The sequence below is a fragment of the Astyanax mexicanus genome, chromosome 8, assembly GCF_023375975.1.
Source record: "Astyanax mexicanus isolate ESR-SI-001 chromosome 8, AstMex3_surface, whole genome shotgun sequence".
Taxonomy (NCBI): domain Eukaryota; kingdom Metazoa; phylum Chordata; class Actinopteri; order Characiformes; family Acestrorhamphidae; genus Astyanax; species Astyanax mexicanus.
Window position 1 is genome coordinate 41,951,495 of NC_064415.1, and position 12,347 is coordinate 41,963,841.

The window sequence follows — 12,347 nt, forward strand, 5'->3', positions numbered from 1 at the left end:
AAGTTTCTGGGGTTTTGCTTATTTTTATACTGTCAACTGAACCATGCATTAGATCCAAATAAAAGCATGCCTCATTCCTCTCTGGCCCACAGTGCAGACACACTGCATGCTCATAGAGCATTCCCTTTAGAGCTTTTGTAAACATGAAAATATTCATAGCATGTGTGCTCACAGCATGCAGGCTTTTTAATGGGGTGGGATTAAGGATTGTCAGCCAATTTTAAAGGATTATCAAGATCCACACTGAAATGAACTTGCCTTCCAGATCCAAGTCGCTGAGATAGTCAAGTTATTTTGCCTTTTTCAAAAGCTCATCCCTTGTTGTCACTCTATAGGAATAGAGACTAGTCACCCAGTCCTTTTAAGGACTGGATGATTTATATTTGTAAATATAAATACAGATTGCAGTGCTTGACAAAGATTTGCTGATGTAATCCCTTGCCCATGTGTTTCTATTAGCTCATACTAAATGATGGTTCTTGATGCAGTGACACTGGGCACTATACTAGAAACATTAAACTTTATTGACTGGTCACACAGACTGTAGAATGTCTTTTGCCACATACAAATTATAATTGTGTGTAGTCTATTTTGTATATGTTTCATATTTATCTTTTTGCATTATATATAAGCTATACAGTATAGATGTTGGTGCATGAAAGTCTGTCATGCCTTGCACTGATATCACTTCTCTCTCTACCACACTCAGCTCTAACTGCAATCTCCACTTTCCGGACTGCAATACCCAGGATGCACCAGACATCGACACTCACAATCACATGACACTACCTCCAGGAAGTCAATCACCAAATTACTGTCACCTGATACCTGGTCTATTTAAATCCCTCACTCCACTTCACCTGTGCTGAGTAGATTATCCTCATACAAAGCAATTGTTTTTGCCTGTGTTTCTCTCTCGTTGCCAACCACATTTTTTATTTACCAACCTTGATTTTGGATTGCTCTCTGATATTGCCTTGCCTGTGTATAGTTATCCAGTCCTTCAAAACATTTCTGAGTGGTGGTCCACTCTCAACTCTGCAGTGACAAAGGCACACATTGGAATGCCAGTGTTGCTGTTGCTGTGCTGATCCACTACCCAGTTGATATCTAATGAGTCATGGCCTACAACTGGCCTATTTTGTTTAGGATACATCATTATTAAAGGTCTCATTCCATCGTTTTTTCATTCATTTTAAAATGTCTAGTTGCTCTCTAGTATGAATGAATGCCATGTGAGCCTTTTTTTGTGTGAAAAAAGTGCTCCAGTGATCCAGTATAATGCTGCTTTAGTCCGGTGGAAGAGTGGAGAGGGGTGAAGAAATTATAGGATTTCGACTCTTACTCATGAATATTCATACATGCAAACATGTCGGCTCTGATTGGCTAACAGCACTGCGACACCAGCGAGACAGACAACAGTTAGAAACGTTTTTAAAGTAAGGACAGTTTTACATTAATAACAGTCTTGCAATGTCATATGTTACTTTATAACATGTGTAATGCCCTGCTAAGTGCAGTTCAGACACTGACCTAGTCTTAGAGTCTCTGTAAAATGCGAAATGTGTAGTCCAGGTGCAGAAAGTAAAAATCCACCCCAGGGTTTGCTGAGCAGCATCAGAGTCGCTAAGAAAGTTGGAACAAAACCCTGGGATAGATGTCCACTTTTGGTTTCATCTGTCCACAGTATATTTTGCCAGTACTGCTGGAACCTGGAACATCCAGGTACTCTTTTGCAAACTTGCAAACGTGCAGCAATGTTTTTTTTAGACAGCAGTAGCTTCCTCCATGGTGTCTTCCCATGAACTCTATTCTTGTTTAATTATTTCCTTATTGTAGATGTGCCAGAGATTTCTGTCTTCAGAAGTCTTCAGCTGACACTCTAGGATTCTTCCTCACCTCATTGATCATTCTGTGCTGTGCTCTGGCAGTTATCTTTACAGGATGACCATGTCTATGGAGAGTAGCTACACTGCTGAACTTTCTCCATTTGTAGACAGTCTGTCTTACCGTGGACACATGAACATCAAAGCTTTTAGAGATACTTTTGTAACCCTTTCCAGCTTCATGCAAGTCAACCATTGTTGAACGTAGGTCTTCTGGCTCTTTTGTTTGAGGCATGATTTACATCAAGCAATGCTTCTTAAGAACAGCAAACTCAAAACTGGGGTGTGTTTTTTATAGGGCAGGGCAGCTTTAACCAACACGTCCAATCTCATCACATTGATTGGACTCCAGGTTGGCTAACTCCTGGCTCCTGGAGTTTGATGCTCATAGAGCCTTCATTAACTCTAACACCTTGAGAGATTAGGACAGGCCAGCTAACATAGTGATAACATACCCATGGCTGGATTACTGACCGGGCCAGTGGGGCCAGCGCCCAGGGGCCCTTGAGGTCAGGGGGCCCCGGGGGGGCCCTGGCCGAAAACTTTTTGCCATGCCTATCAACATTTATGGTACAATATATTTTTATTTCCGAGGGCCCTCCATTTTAAGGATCCTCTGACTATTAGGGATTTGACCCCAGAGCCTCTTGGGGGCCCTAGCCATGCTTTTGGGGCCCTTAGCCATGCTTTTGGGGGCCCTAGCCATGCTTTTGGGCCCCTTAGGAAAATGGATGAGGCGTTGTGGCACTGCTCTGACTTCGACTTCTGATTATTATTGGTCCTAGGAAAGAGGGGGGCATATTTTTAGAGGGCCCTGGTTATGAGAGCCCCTACCAGGGGGCCCAAGAGAAGAGCAGGGCATACCATTAGAGGGCCCTTCATCATGAGGGCCCCTGCCCTTCCATAGAAGTCGTTTACCATGGCTCCTTGACTTTCTAGGGACCTACAAATTCAAGCCCTTACTTAATGTTTCTGAATTTGTATTGTTTCAAAATTATTATGTTCAATTTCTCTTAAGCGCAGAGACACAAATGAATTTAGCAATTTTGCAATTATTTAAATTTAAGACAAAATTGCTTGTCTGATGAATGCTATCTGATTAAATAATGACACCGATTAAATTGAGTGAATTTGGCCAAGGGTGTGATTTCACTTATGTGAAAACAACAAGCCATTTGACTAGTTTTATGTTTCCCCTTTAATAAACAACAGTAAAGAGACCAGTGGTCACTCTAGTTCTGGAGGAATGCATGAAAGGAAAAGTGCCTTTTCATACAACAGAACTGCAAGCTAATTTTACTGAGTAGCACAATTTTGGTTTGGTGACAGATGATGAAACAGCAAGTGGTTTTGTTGTAGTGTATACGTGTAAACCTGATATTGTGTTTGAGGATTATTTATTGGAAAACATATTTTATTCAGCTTGTTATTCAATGACTATTCAATGACAGTTTGACATGACTTGACATGTTTCAAGGCAGTGTGAAGGGGTCTTGACAATAATTAAACTTGATTTAATATCATTAACACAGCATTTTTAATATACTCAAAACCTTCCCTGTCTCCCTCTCCATGCCTCTCTCTCTCTCTCTCTCTCTCTCTCTCTCACACACACACACACACACACACAAAACAGCATTTTTGTAGTAGATAGTGGCTGCCCCTCCCCCACCCTCTCACTCAGTGGTGAAAAATTGTTACATTGCCCTAAATTCCCACGGGGGCTGAGCCAATCAGGTGTTGTGAGAACTTCCAAGTGAATATGCAAGATCTATATAAAACCCCCTGCCAGTATCAAAACTCCTCACATTCAGACAGTTCAGCTTGCAAACTTGCTCTGTGCTTTTACTACAACTTTTACCTTGCTATTACCAGATCAGCAACCAACAGCCTTTTTAAAGGCTCATTGCCCTTTATACTGCATTATATTATTTTATAATATATATAAATATTTTTATATTCTATTATACTATACTATATTGCATATATTCTGTTACATTATTTTCATAGTCTTTTCAAAGGCTTATATATTATATTATATTATATTACATGATATAATATTACATTACTATATTTACTATATTAAACTTTGAAAGGTTCACAGCCTTTTTCAAGGCTAGTGTAACGTTGCTAACTAGCAACTCACAGCTTTTTTAAAAGCTTATTGTTATTTGCATATTACATTATTGATAATAGTAGAAGTGTAAGCTTTATAATAGTACATACATACAATACATTTACAATAACAACAATTTATAGCTAAATAGTTATAGGTCAGCCTTTTTTATTACATATTGTATCTGGTTCTACAATTTTGTGATTGTATTTTTTTCCTGAACATACAACATAGAAACAACATAGTAAGTATTGGATAGGAATAGGAATTTGCAAGACAAGCTTCTATATTTGCATCTTAAGAAACACTTGCCATTAATAACATGGATCCCAAACAAAAAAGTGGTGCCTCAAAAAGAAAAGCAAAAAAGATTAAGGAAGCAAATCAGGCAGATTTCCTGAAAAGCGTACCTTTGATCTCAAACTTCTTTGAGAAACCGCTGGATATGAGTGAGACAAGTATTGCTAATGTTAGCAGTGATCAGAGTTCTAGCAATGAAGATGTGATCACCACTGGCTTAGTGTCACCTGTCAGTGACTATGTACCTTTGCAGACCCAGTCAGGTGCAGAGCAGGAACGCCAGCCCTGGCAGGCTACCACAGACCAGCAGCAGAAAGACCATGAAAGGAAAGTTTCAGGTGTGTCAGACCCACAATCAGACCAGCCAGCTGCATCGAGTGTCGTTTTTCAAATGAGGAGGGCAAGGACCCCAACTCCTGGTGTGAAACAGTCAACGACCCTGCTTTATGGCCCAGTACCATTACCGACCAAGCCAAGTCGATTCTTGTTAGTAGAGGAGAAACTGCATTTCAAAACAGAAGTGCTAAGTACCCAGCCTCAGTCAGGGATAGAGGCATTGGGGGTACCAGTAGGAGCTTTACAAATGCTCTACTCAGTTGCTCTCTACCCAACGGGCAAACTGTGATTAGGCAGTGGCTACTTTACTCTCCTTCAACTGGCTGTGTGTATTGTTTTGCTTGCAAACTGTTTTCCAGTAAGCACAATACTTTTGTTCATGGATTTTCTGACTGGAAACATTCAGAGCGGATTGGTGAGCATGAGGGGAGTGTGGAGCATAGGGCTTGCATGCTAGCATTATATAATCGCTCCAGAGGCACAGCAACAATTGATTCTGATATTGTTAAACAAATTGATGCAGAAAGACAATACTGGCGGGAAGTTTTGAAAAGAGTTGTTGCAGTCATCCAGTTTTTGGGGGAGAGGGGACTTGCTTTCAGGGGAGATGATGAGCTATTAGGATCAGCCCACAATGGTAATTTTTTGGGCATCATAGAACTCTTAGCCAAATTTGACCCATTCCTAGCTGAGCACCTCCAAAGGTTTGGAGGTAAGGGAAAAGGTTCTGTGTCCTACTTATCATCAACAGTGTGTGAAGAATTTATCCATTTGATGGGACAGAGAACAAAGCAGGCAATTGTTAATGAGATCAAAGAATCAAAATACTTCTCTGTTATAGTTGACTCCACTCCAGACCTTGCTCATGTGGACCAACTTACTTTTATTTTCAGGTTTGTTAATAATGACAGACATGTAGTTGAGCGTTTTCTAGCTTTTGAGCCTATTGAAAACCATAGTGGGGACAGTTTGGCAGAGTGTGTCGTTGCTATGGTGGAGAATCTGGGCCTAGACTTATCCAACTGTAGGGGCCAGTCATATGATAATGCAAGTAACATGTCGGGAAAGTACAATGGAATCCAAGCTCATCTTAAACAAAGAAACCCTTTGATTTGTTATGTCCCCTGTGCAGCACATTCACTGAATTTAGTTGGTGTCAATGCTGTTGACAGTAGCCCAGAAGCTGGACGTTTTTTTGACTTTGTACAGGCAATGTACACATTTTGTGCATCATCTACACACAGGTGGGGAAAGGTTTTCCGTGATACTGATATCAAACTCACACTGAAATCACTTATGCACAACTGAGAGAGGCATTGAATGATATGTCTAAAGATATGGAGGAGAAATGTGTAACTCGAAGTGAAGCCTCTGCACTCTGTGACAAATGGGACACGTTGGAGATGGCCTTCATGGCATACTTCTGGGACACAATACTACAGAGGTTCCAAGCCTCAAGCCTGCAGCTGCAGAAGCATGATATTGACATATGTACAGCTACAACTTCTCTTGTCTTTACGAGACTTTGTGGCAGCACAGAGAGATAACTTTGAGGTGTTTGAAGGGGCAGCTTTAAATGTCACCACTGCTGTCTCCCAAGAGTACAGGCATGACCTCCAGCGTACAAAGAAGCGCAAAATTATGTCTGATGATAGTGCAGAGTCAGGTGTAGCATTTAACGGAAAGGACAAGTTTCGGATTGAAACTTTCAATGTTGTCATTGACAAACTTGTGTCCTGTCTCAACCACCGTTTGAATGCATACACACACTTAACTGAGCTATTTGATGTTCTTTTCATGCCTGACAATATGTCCAACAGTGAGCTCACTTTAAAGGCTAACTCACTCGCTGCAGCATATCCTTCAGATCTGAACATGAGCCTGGCGGATGAATTGATACAATACAAATCATTCATAACAGAAAAAGAAAAACATCCTAGTAAAATGCTCAAAACCATGATAAATTTGAATTTACAGTCAACCTTTCCAAATGTCTACATAGCACTTAGACTTTTTTTGACTGTGCCTATCACAAATTGTGAATGGGAGCGTTCATTCTCCAAACTGGCTCGTATTAAGAATGAACTCAGGATTAGGATGCGCCAAAACCGCCTGAACTCACTGTCACTTCTGGCCATTGAATCAGATTTGGTCAGACAGCTTAATTTTCATGAATTAGTGGATGACTTTGCAAGAAAGAAGAGTAGAAAGAAACATATTTAAAATAGACTCTTGAGTTAGGGTTAGTTAGTGACTGGTTGTTTAATGTATTACTTTATTTATGTTTATTTCTCCACCTGCTTCTCCACCTTCGCTAAATTAGTAGTGATTGGATCTCTTCCTAACTGGTCCCTATAGGTATACCTTTTACAGAATCAGTTCTGATTGGATTTCGTCCCTGCCAAACATTTTCGTCTCGTTTTTATTCGTTGACGAAAATGTCAGTTAATTTCGTCTCGTTTAATTTTTTTAATACTGTTTTTATTTAGATTTAAATCAATGTTTCAGACAGCATTATTCCACACTTATATTGATTTTCTTTAGGTTACAGCCCACAGAAAACCCAACCACCTACATCAGCCAGAAAAAATGGGAACAGAGAAAAGGTCTGTGGCCACCACCTGCAGAACCACCCCTTTATAGGAGTTGTCTTGCTAATTGCCTCTCATTTCTACCTGTTATCTGTTCCATTTGCACAACAGCAGGTGAAATTGATTCACAATCAGCATTGCTTCCTAACTGGACAGGTTGATTTTGCAGAAGTGTGGTTGACTTGGGGTTACATTATGTTGTATAAGTTTACGTTTATGTTGTTCCCTTTATTTTTTTGAGCAGTGTATTTTTGTAAGCACATGTTTCTGGAATTAATAAATAAAATAAAAGAGATTGACCATACTGGATATGGTTGTTTATACTGTTCCTCATGTAAAGTACAACATAATGAAATGTATCTCATTATAATAATTACAGTCTTAAATTTGAAAAAATAAAATATTAAAGGATTCTAGTTCTAAAATTTAAGATTTTTTTTGCCAAGTGAGGTTTTATGAAAATTCCTAAAACAAGATTAATATGCTACTTTTGACATTTTATGGAATATTTTTACGATGTTTACTTGCAAATTCTGCTTACATCTATTCATAATGTCTTATAATCGTTAATGTTTACTGTTTTTTTAATTACAAGATCATTTACACTGCAAGATTATTTTTCCTTGTTTCAAAGATTCTTAACAAGCTACATTTTCTCACTATACTGGCATCAGTCCACAGAACCTTATTCTAAAATGAAGCTGATTGTCCAAATGTGCTATAGCATACCTCAAGCGACTCTGTTTGTGGCATGTGCACAGAAAAGGATTCCTCTGCATTACTCTCCCATACAGCCTCTGCTTGTGTTAAGTGCGCTGAATAATTTAACGATGCACAGTGACTCCATCTGCAGCAAGATGATGTTGTAGGTCTTTGGATCTGGTCTGTGGGTTGACTATGACTGTTCTCACCATCCTTCTCTGATTATCTGAGATTTTTCTTTGTCTGCCACTTCAGGTCTTAACTAGAACTGTGCCTGTGGTTCTTCCATTCCTCACTATGTTCTTCACAGTGGAAACTGACAGCTAAAATCTCTGAGATAGATTTTTGTATCCATCCTAATACAGGTCACTAATATGCGGATCGTGGTCCGGGTCCGGGTCCGGACCCAAACGTTGTCCAATGCAGACCCAAACCCACTGAGAAGGATTTAATTGTAAACGTGCTTTGTGGTGTAGTAAATTACAGACCAATCACGTGTGGTATAAGCAGAGGTGTAAAGTAACGAATTACATTTACTCACGTTACTGTAATTGAGTAGATTTTATGAGTAATTTGTAATTTTTTAAGTAGTTTTTAAAATAGGTAATTTTACTTTTACTCAACTACATTTTGACACAAGTAATTTACTTTGCTACATTGGAAAACTCCCCGTTACTGAGTAAAAAATAAAATGCTGGGAAAAAACTGTTACGGCGCACGGATAAAATAGCCTTGTTACTCATATTTCATTCCGGCAACATAAAAAAACAAACAGATAAATTGCGCCATGCGGAAAGCTTGTGGTTTGATAACAAGTATAAACATATACCATTCAGACCCTCTATTGGTATATATTTGATGCATGACCTGCACGTCACGTCAAACGTGCACCAGTGAGAAAGTTGGTAGCAGCAAGGAGCTTCGGAATGGTTGGATGCAAAAACAACTGTTTTCGGATGCGATACAGCTCAGCAGCACGAGCTAATGGCGTTCAAACATTCACCATCTAATTTGAAAAAGCATATTAAGGTAAACTGGATGTTTCCTACAGTTATATGTTGATAAGATATTGTAGTAAACTAGTGATGCACTATTGGGGTATTTGTAATGTTTGCGGGTGGCTTGGTAAATGCCAAGACATGCCATGGTTTGCTTGCTAGGTCTAGGCTATGATTCAGGGTTGTAATTTCGTTTGAAGAGCGTGTGTGAGCTTTTAATTTTATGAGTTTAGGTGTAGAGGTGTGTAATTTAGGTTCAAAAAGTAAAAATCCATCCCAGGATTTCGCTCCCCTTGCCTGGCTGGCTCTAGAGCTAGTTCAACCTAATCCATGGGATGGATTTTTAATCTGGACCTGGATTATCCACCTTTAGCTGCGTGTAAATTTGGCTCATTCTTTAAGAACCATTCTAGGTTCTAAGCTGGCTAAGATAGTGTTGAGAGTAGACAACACTGGCATCAAAAGCAAAAGCTTCTACTTTATCGTCTTAACGCGCCCTGGCCCACCCCTGGGCCAGAAAAATATCATAATTAATATCTGGCTGTGTTTATGAATAATTATAGGCTCAACACAAAATATGCCATATATTGAAGCTTAGAATCACTGCTTTTCAGTTGTCTAGCAGATTTAGCCTGTATTTCCTTTTAGAAAATAAACATTTACGGCGAAATATGCCTATTTATTAAAATGTTACTTATAATTTGCATATTTGCTTTTTACGTACGTCCATATTTGATCCAATGCGGCCATGTTATACATCATTGCAACCGCCTGACTCTCAGGATTACGGAACAGCAAACCGTTTCACTGTACATTTCCTGAATTAGAGCCTAAAGAGTGCGTTAGACTGTGTTATACAGTTTTACAGCATCTTGTGTAAATAATCCCCCTGGGTAACTAGAGGTCACTCAGTCACACACACGCAGCCCCCACCAGCGCTTACCGAGTCTTCTCTGAAGAAAGACATGTGAATCGGCCAACCAGGTGCCGCGTTAGGCGGAGACAGAGCTGGGGAGGGGTCTGTAACCCGACACGGTCACTGAGCAGATATAAAGAAACACATTCTTTACTGCAAAATAAGTTATAAAATTAGTAGTTTTTGTTCTTATAAAGTTTCCAGTCCTTTGGAGGAAGAAAGGAATATCCCAGGATCACTATAATATCTAACCAGTGAAAAGAGAGCAGTTTATAATTTTACAAGGTGAATGTAAACACCTTGTAGCTAAATAAAGAACTGTAAAACACTTATATAAACACACGTATGAATATTTCATTTTAAAATTAAAAATGGGAAAATCTGACCATATTTTGAATATTACATGTTCAATTGTATATTTCAGTTAATTTTGTAATATTAATTGATAAAATTAAAATTCTCTGAATAATTTAATATTAGTGTAAAAAGCTTTAAAATCCCTTTTAGACAGTAAACAACACTGAACTAAACTGGAGACATATCAAACTGCCTAGGTTAGCTAAAAAGTTAACTGAGCTGCGCTACCTTATGTGCTTAACCTGTGTTCATAAATAGAGTTTACCTTTCTGAAAGTCTTGGTGGTGAGAGAAATGCCTCATAATGTTCGCTGTGTTTATGTTCCGCTGATTTTATCACATAGTTTGCGCTGAGTTTTGTTCTCCATGGCAGCGCTGCTAAACTTTTCCCAGCAGTGTTTATTAGGATTAGTGGAGAGGCGCTGTGTAAATCAGCTGTGTAGCCTGGTGTTCTGTCGAGTTATGCTACCCATCGATATGTGCAGTGGCGGACTTAGCAATTTGGGGGCTCAAGGCGAATTTAGCTAGGGGGCCCATCAACATTAATATGCAAGAAATAGGGTTGTGCGATGGATGATATCATAGTCCATCCTCATTTATGACCCAACATTGCATGGATGGTAACCATAGCGATGCCACGCCCACTGTTTTGTTTTTCCAGAAACATGCACTGACCTTCTTTAGGTCTCCTTCACCTAAAACTTTAGCAGGCATTGTACGGAAAAAGATCAAATCAGGTATATAAATGAATGAATGAATTAGAGTCAGGGATGAAAAAATACCCTACTGCTACAAATATGCCTAATTGACATATTATTCTATTATTTATTATTATTTATTATTATTCTATTATTATTCTATTATTATAATTATATTATTATTTATATCTAGGTTACAGCTTGTCTTCGTTTTTCTACATGTCTGTATTAATTTTAAACATTTCATGTCATTCATGCTGGTTGTGCCAGGAAACTTGCTCATTGTCAGCCAGTGTTGGGCACGGTACTTTGAAAATAAATTATGTAAATTCTATTATTATTAGAAAAATAACAAACGAAAATAAACCCAAAATGTTGACAAAACTATAATCTAACGAATTTCAAAACATAGAAACGAAAAACTTGAAAATGGTATTAATATAATAAAATATAACAACTGGATCAAACAGTTTAGCGTCAGTCATAGCCTAAGGAACGCGCGCGTCAGTCAAAAGGAAAGCGCGCGGCATTGCGATTTAAAAAAAACGTTTTAATAAATAAGGTCCTATCAAGTGAATTAAAATATATGGTATTAAAAGGTATTAAATTCACATGTTTATTGAAATTTAATCAAGAGATATCAGGCAAAATGTGCCGCGCTGCTGCGCTGCGCTCTCTCTCTCCCCCTCCCTCCCTCCCTCCCTCCCGCAGCACGGAGCTAAATTCAGCGCGAGCCTAAAAATAATATAACAACTAAAATTAAGATGAGTGAGGACCTGTAAAGTAATCAAATATTGTCAAATATAAAGGATAGGTAGAGGTTTTGGTGAGCTGTTTCAATTATTTGAAACTGAAACTAACTGAAACTGATATTATTCTGTGCACTATTAGATAGCTTTTGATTGTGTTTTAAATGAGTTTTTATTTTATATTAATTACTTTTTATTCATTTTAAATATTTTTAGTATTTTATTTTTTCTTTTTGTAGCAAGTGGTGCTTCATGGCTTCGCTCAAAACCCACTTGTACACTTAATTTCACCTTAATTCCGCGCGGCGGTTCATGGCATGGCCACATGGCATGAATGGAATATTCCATTTTAACACGAAAGAGAGGGGATGTGGACTCAACTGTATTTCTTTGTAATTTATTGTGTTGTCTTTGTTTCCATTTTAAACATACAAGAATCACCATTTCTGAACGCACTATCTGTGAATTACTGTCCAAAGGGCCCCAATTACCGGCTGTAGGCCTATGGGAAGTTTGCAGCTAGTCAGGGGGCCCATACAGTGGGCTGCAGTGTGAGGGGCCCAAGGCAGTTGCCTAGCAATGCCTCTATTCAAAGACCGCCTCTGGATATGTGCTTCTTTACGGCACTGCGCATGCGCCGACGAACATTCTTTTTTGTATGATTTCATGTTTTTAATGATAATTTCTTAAGTTTTTACA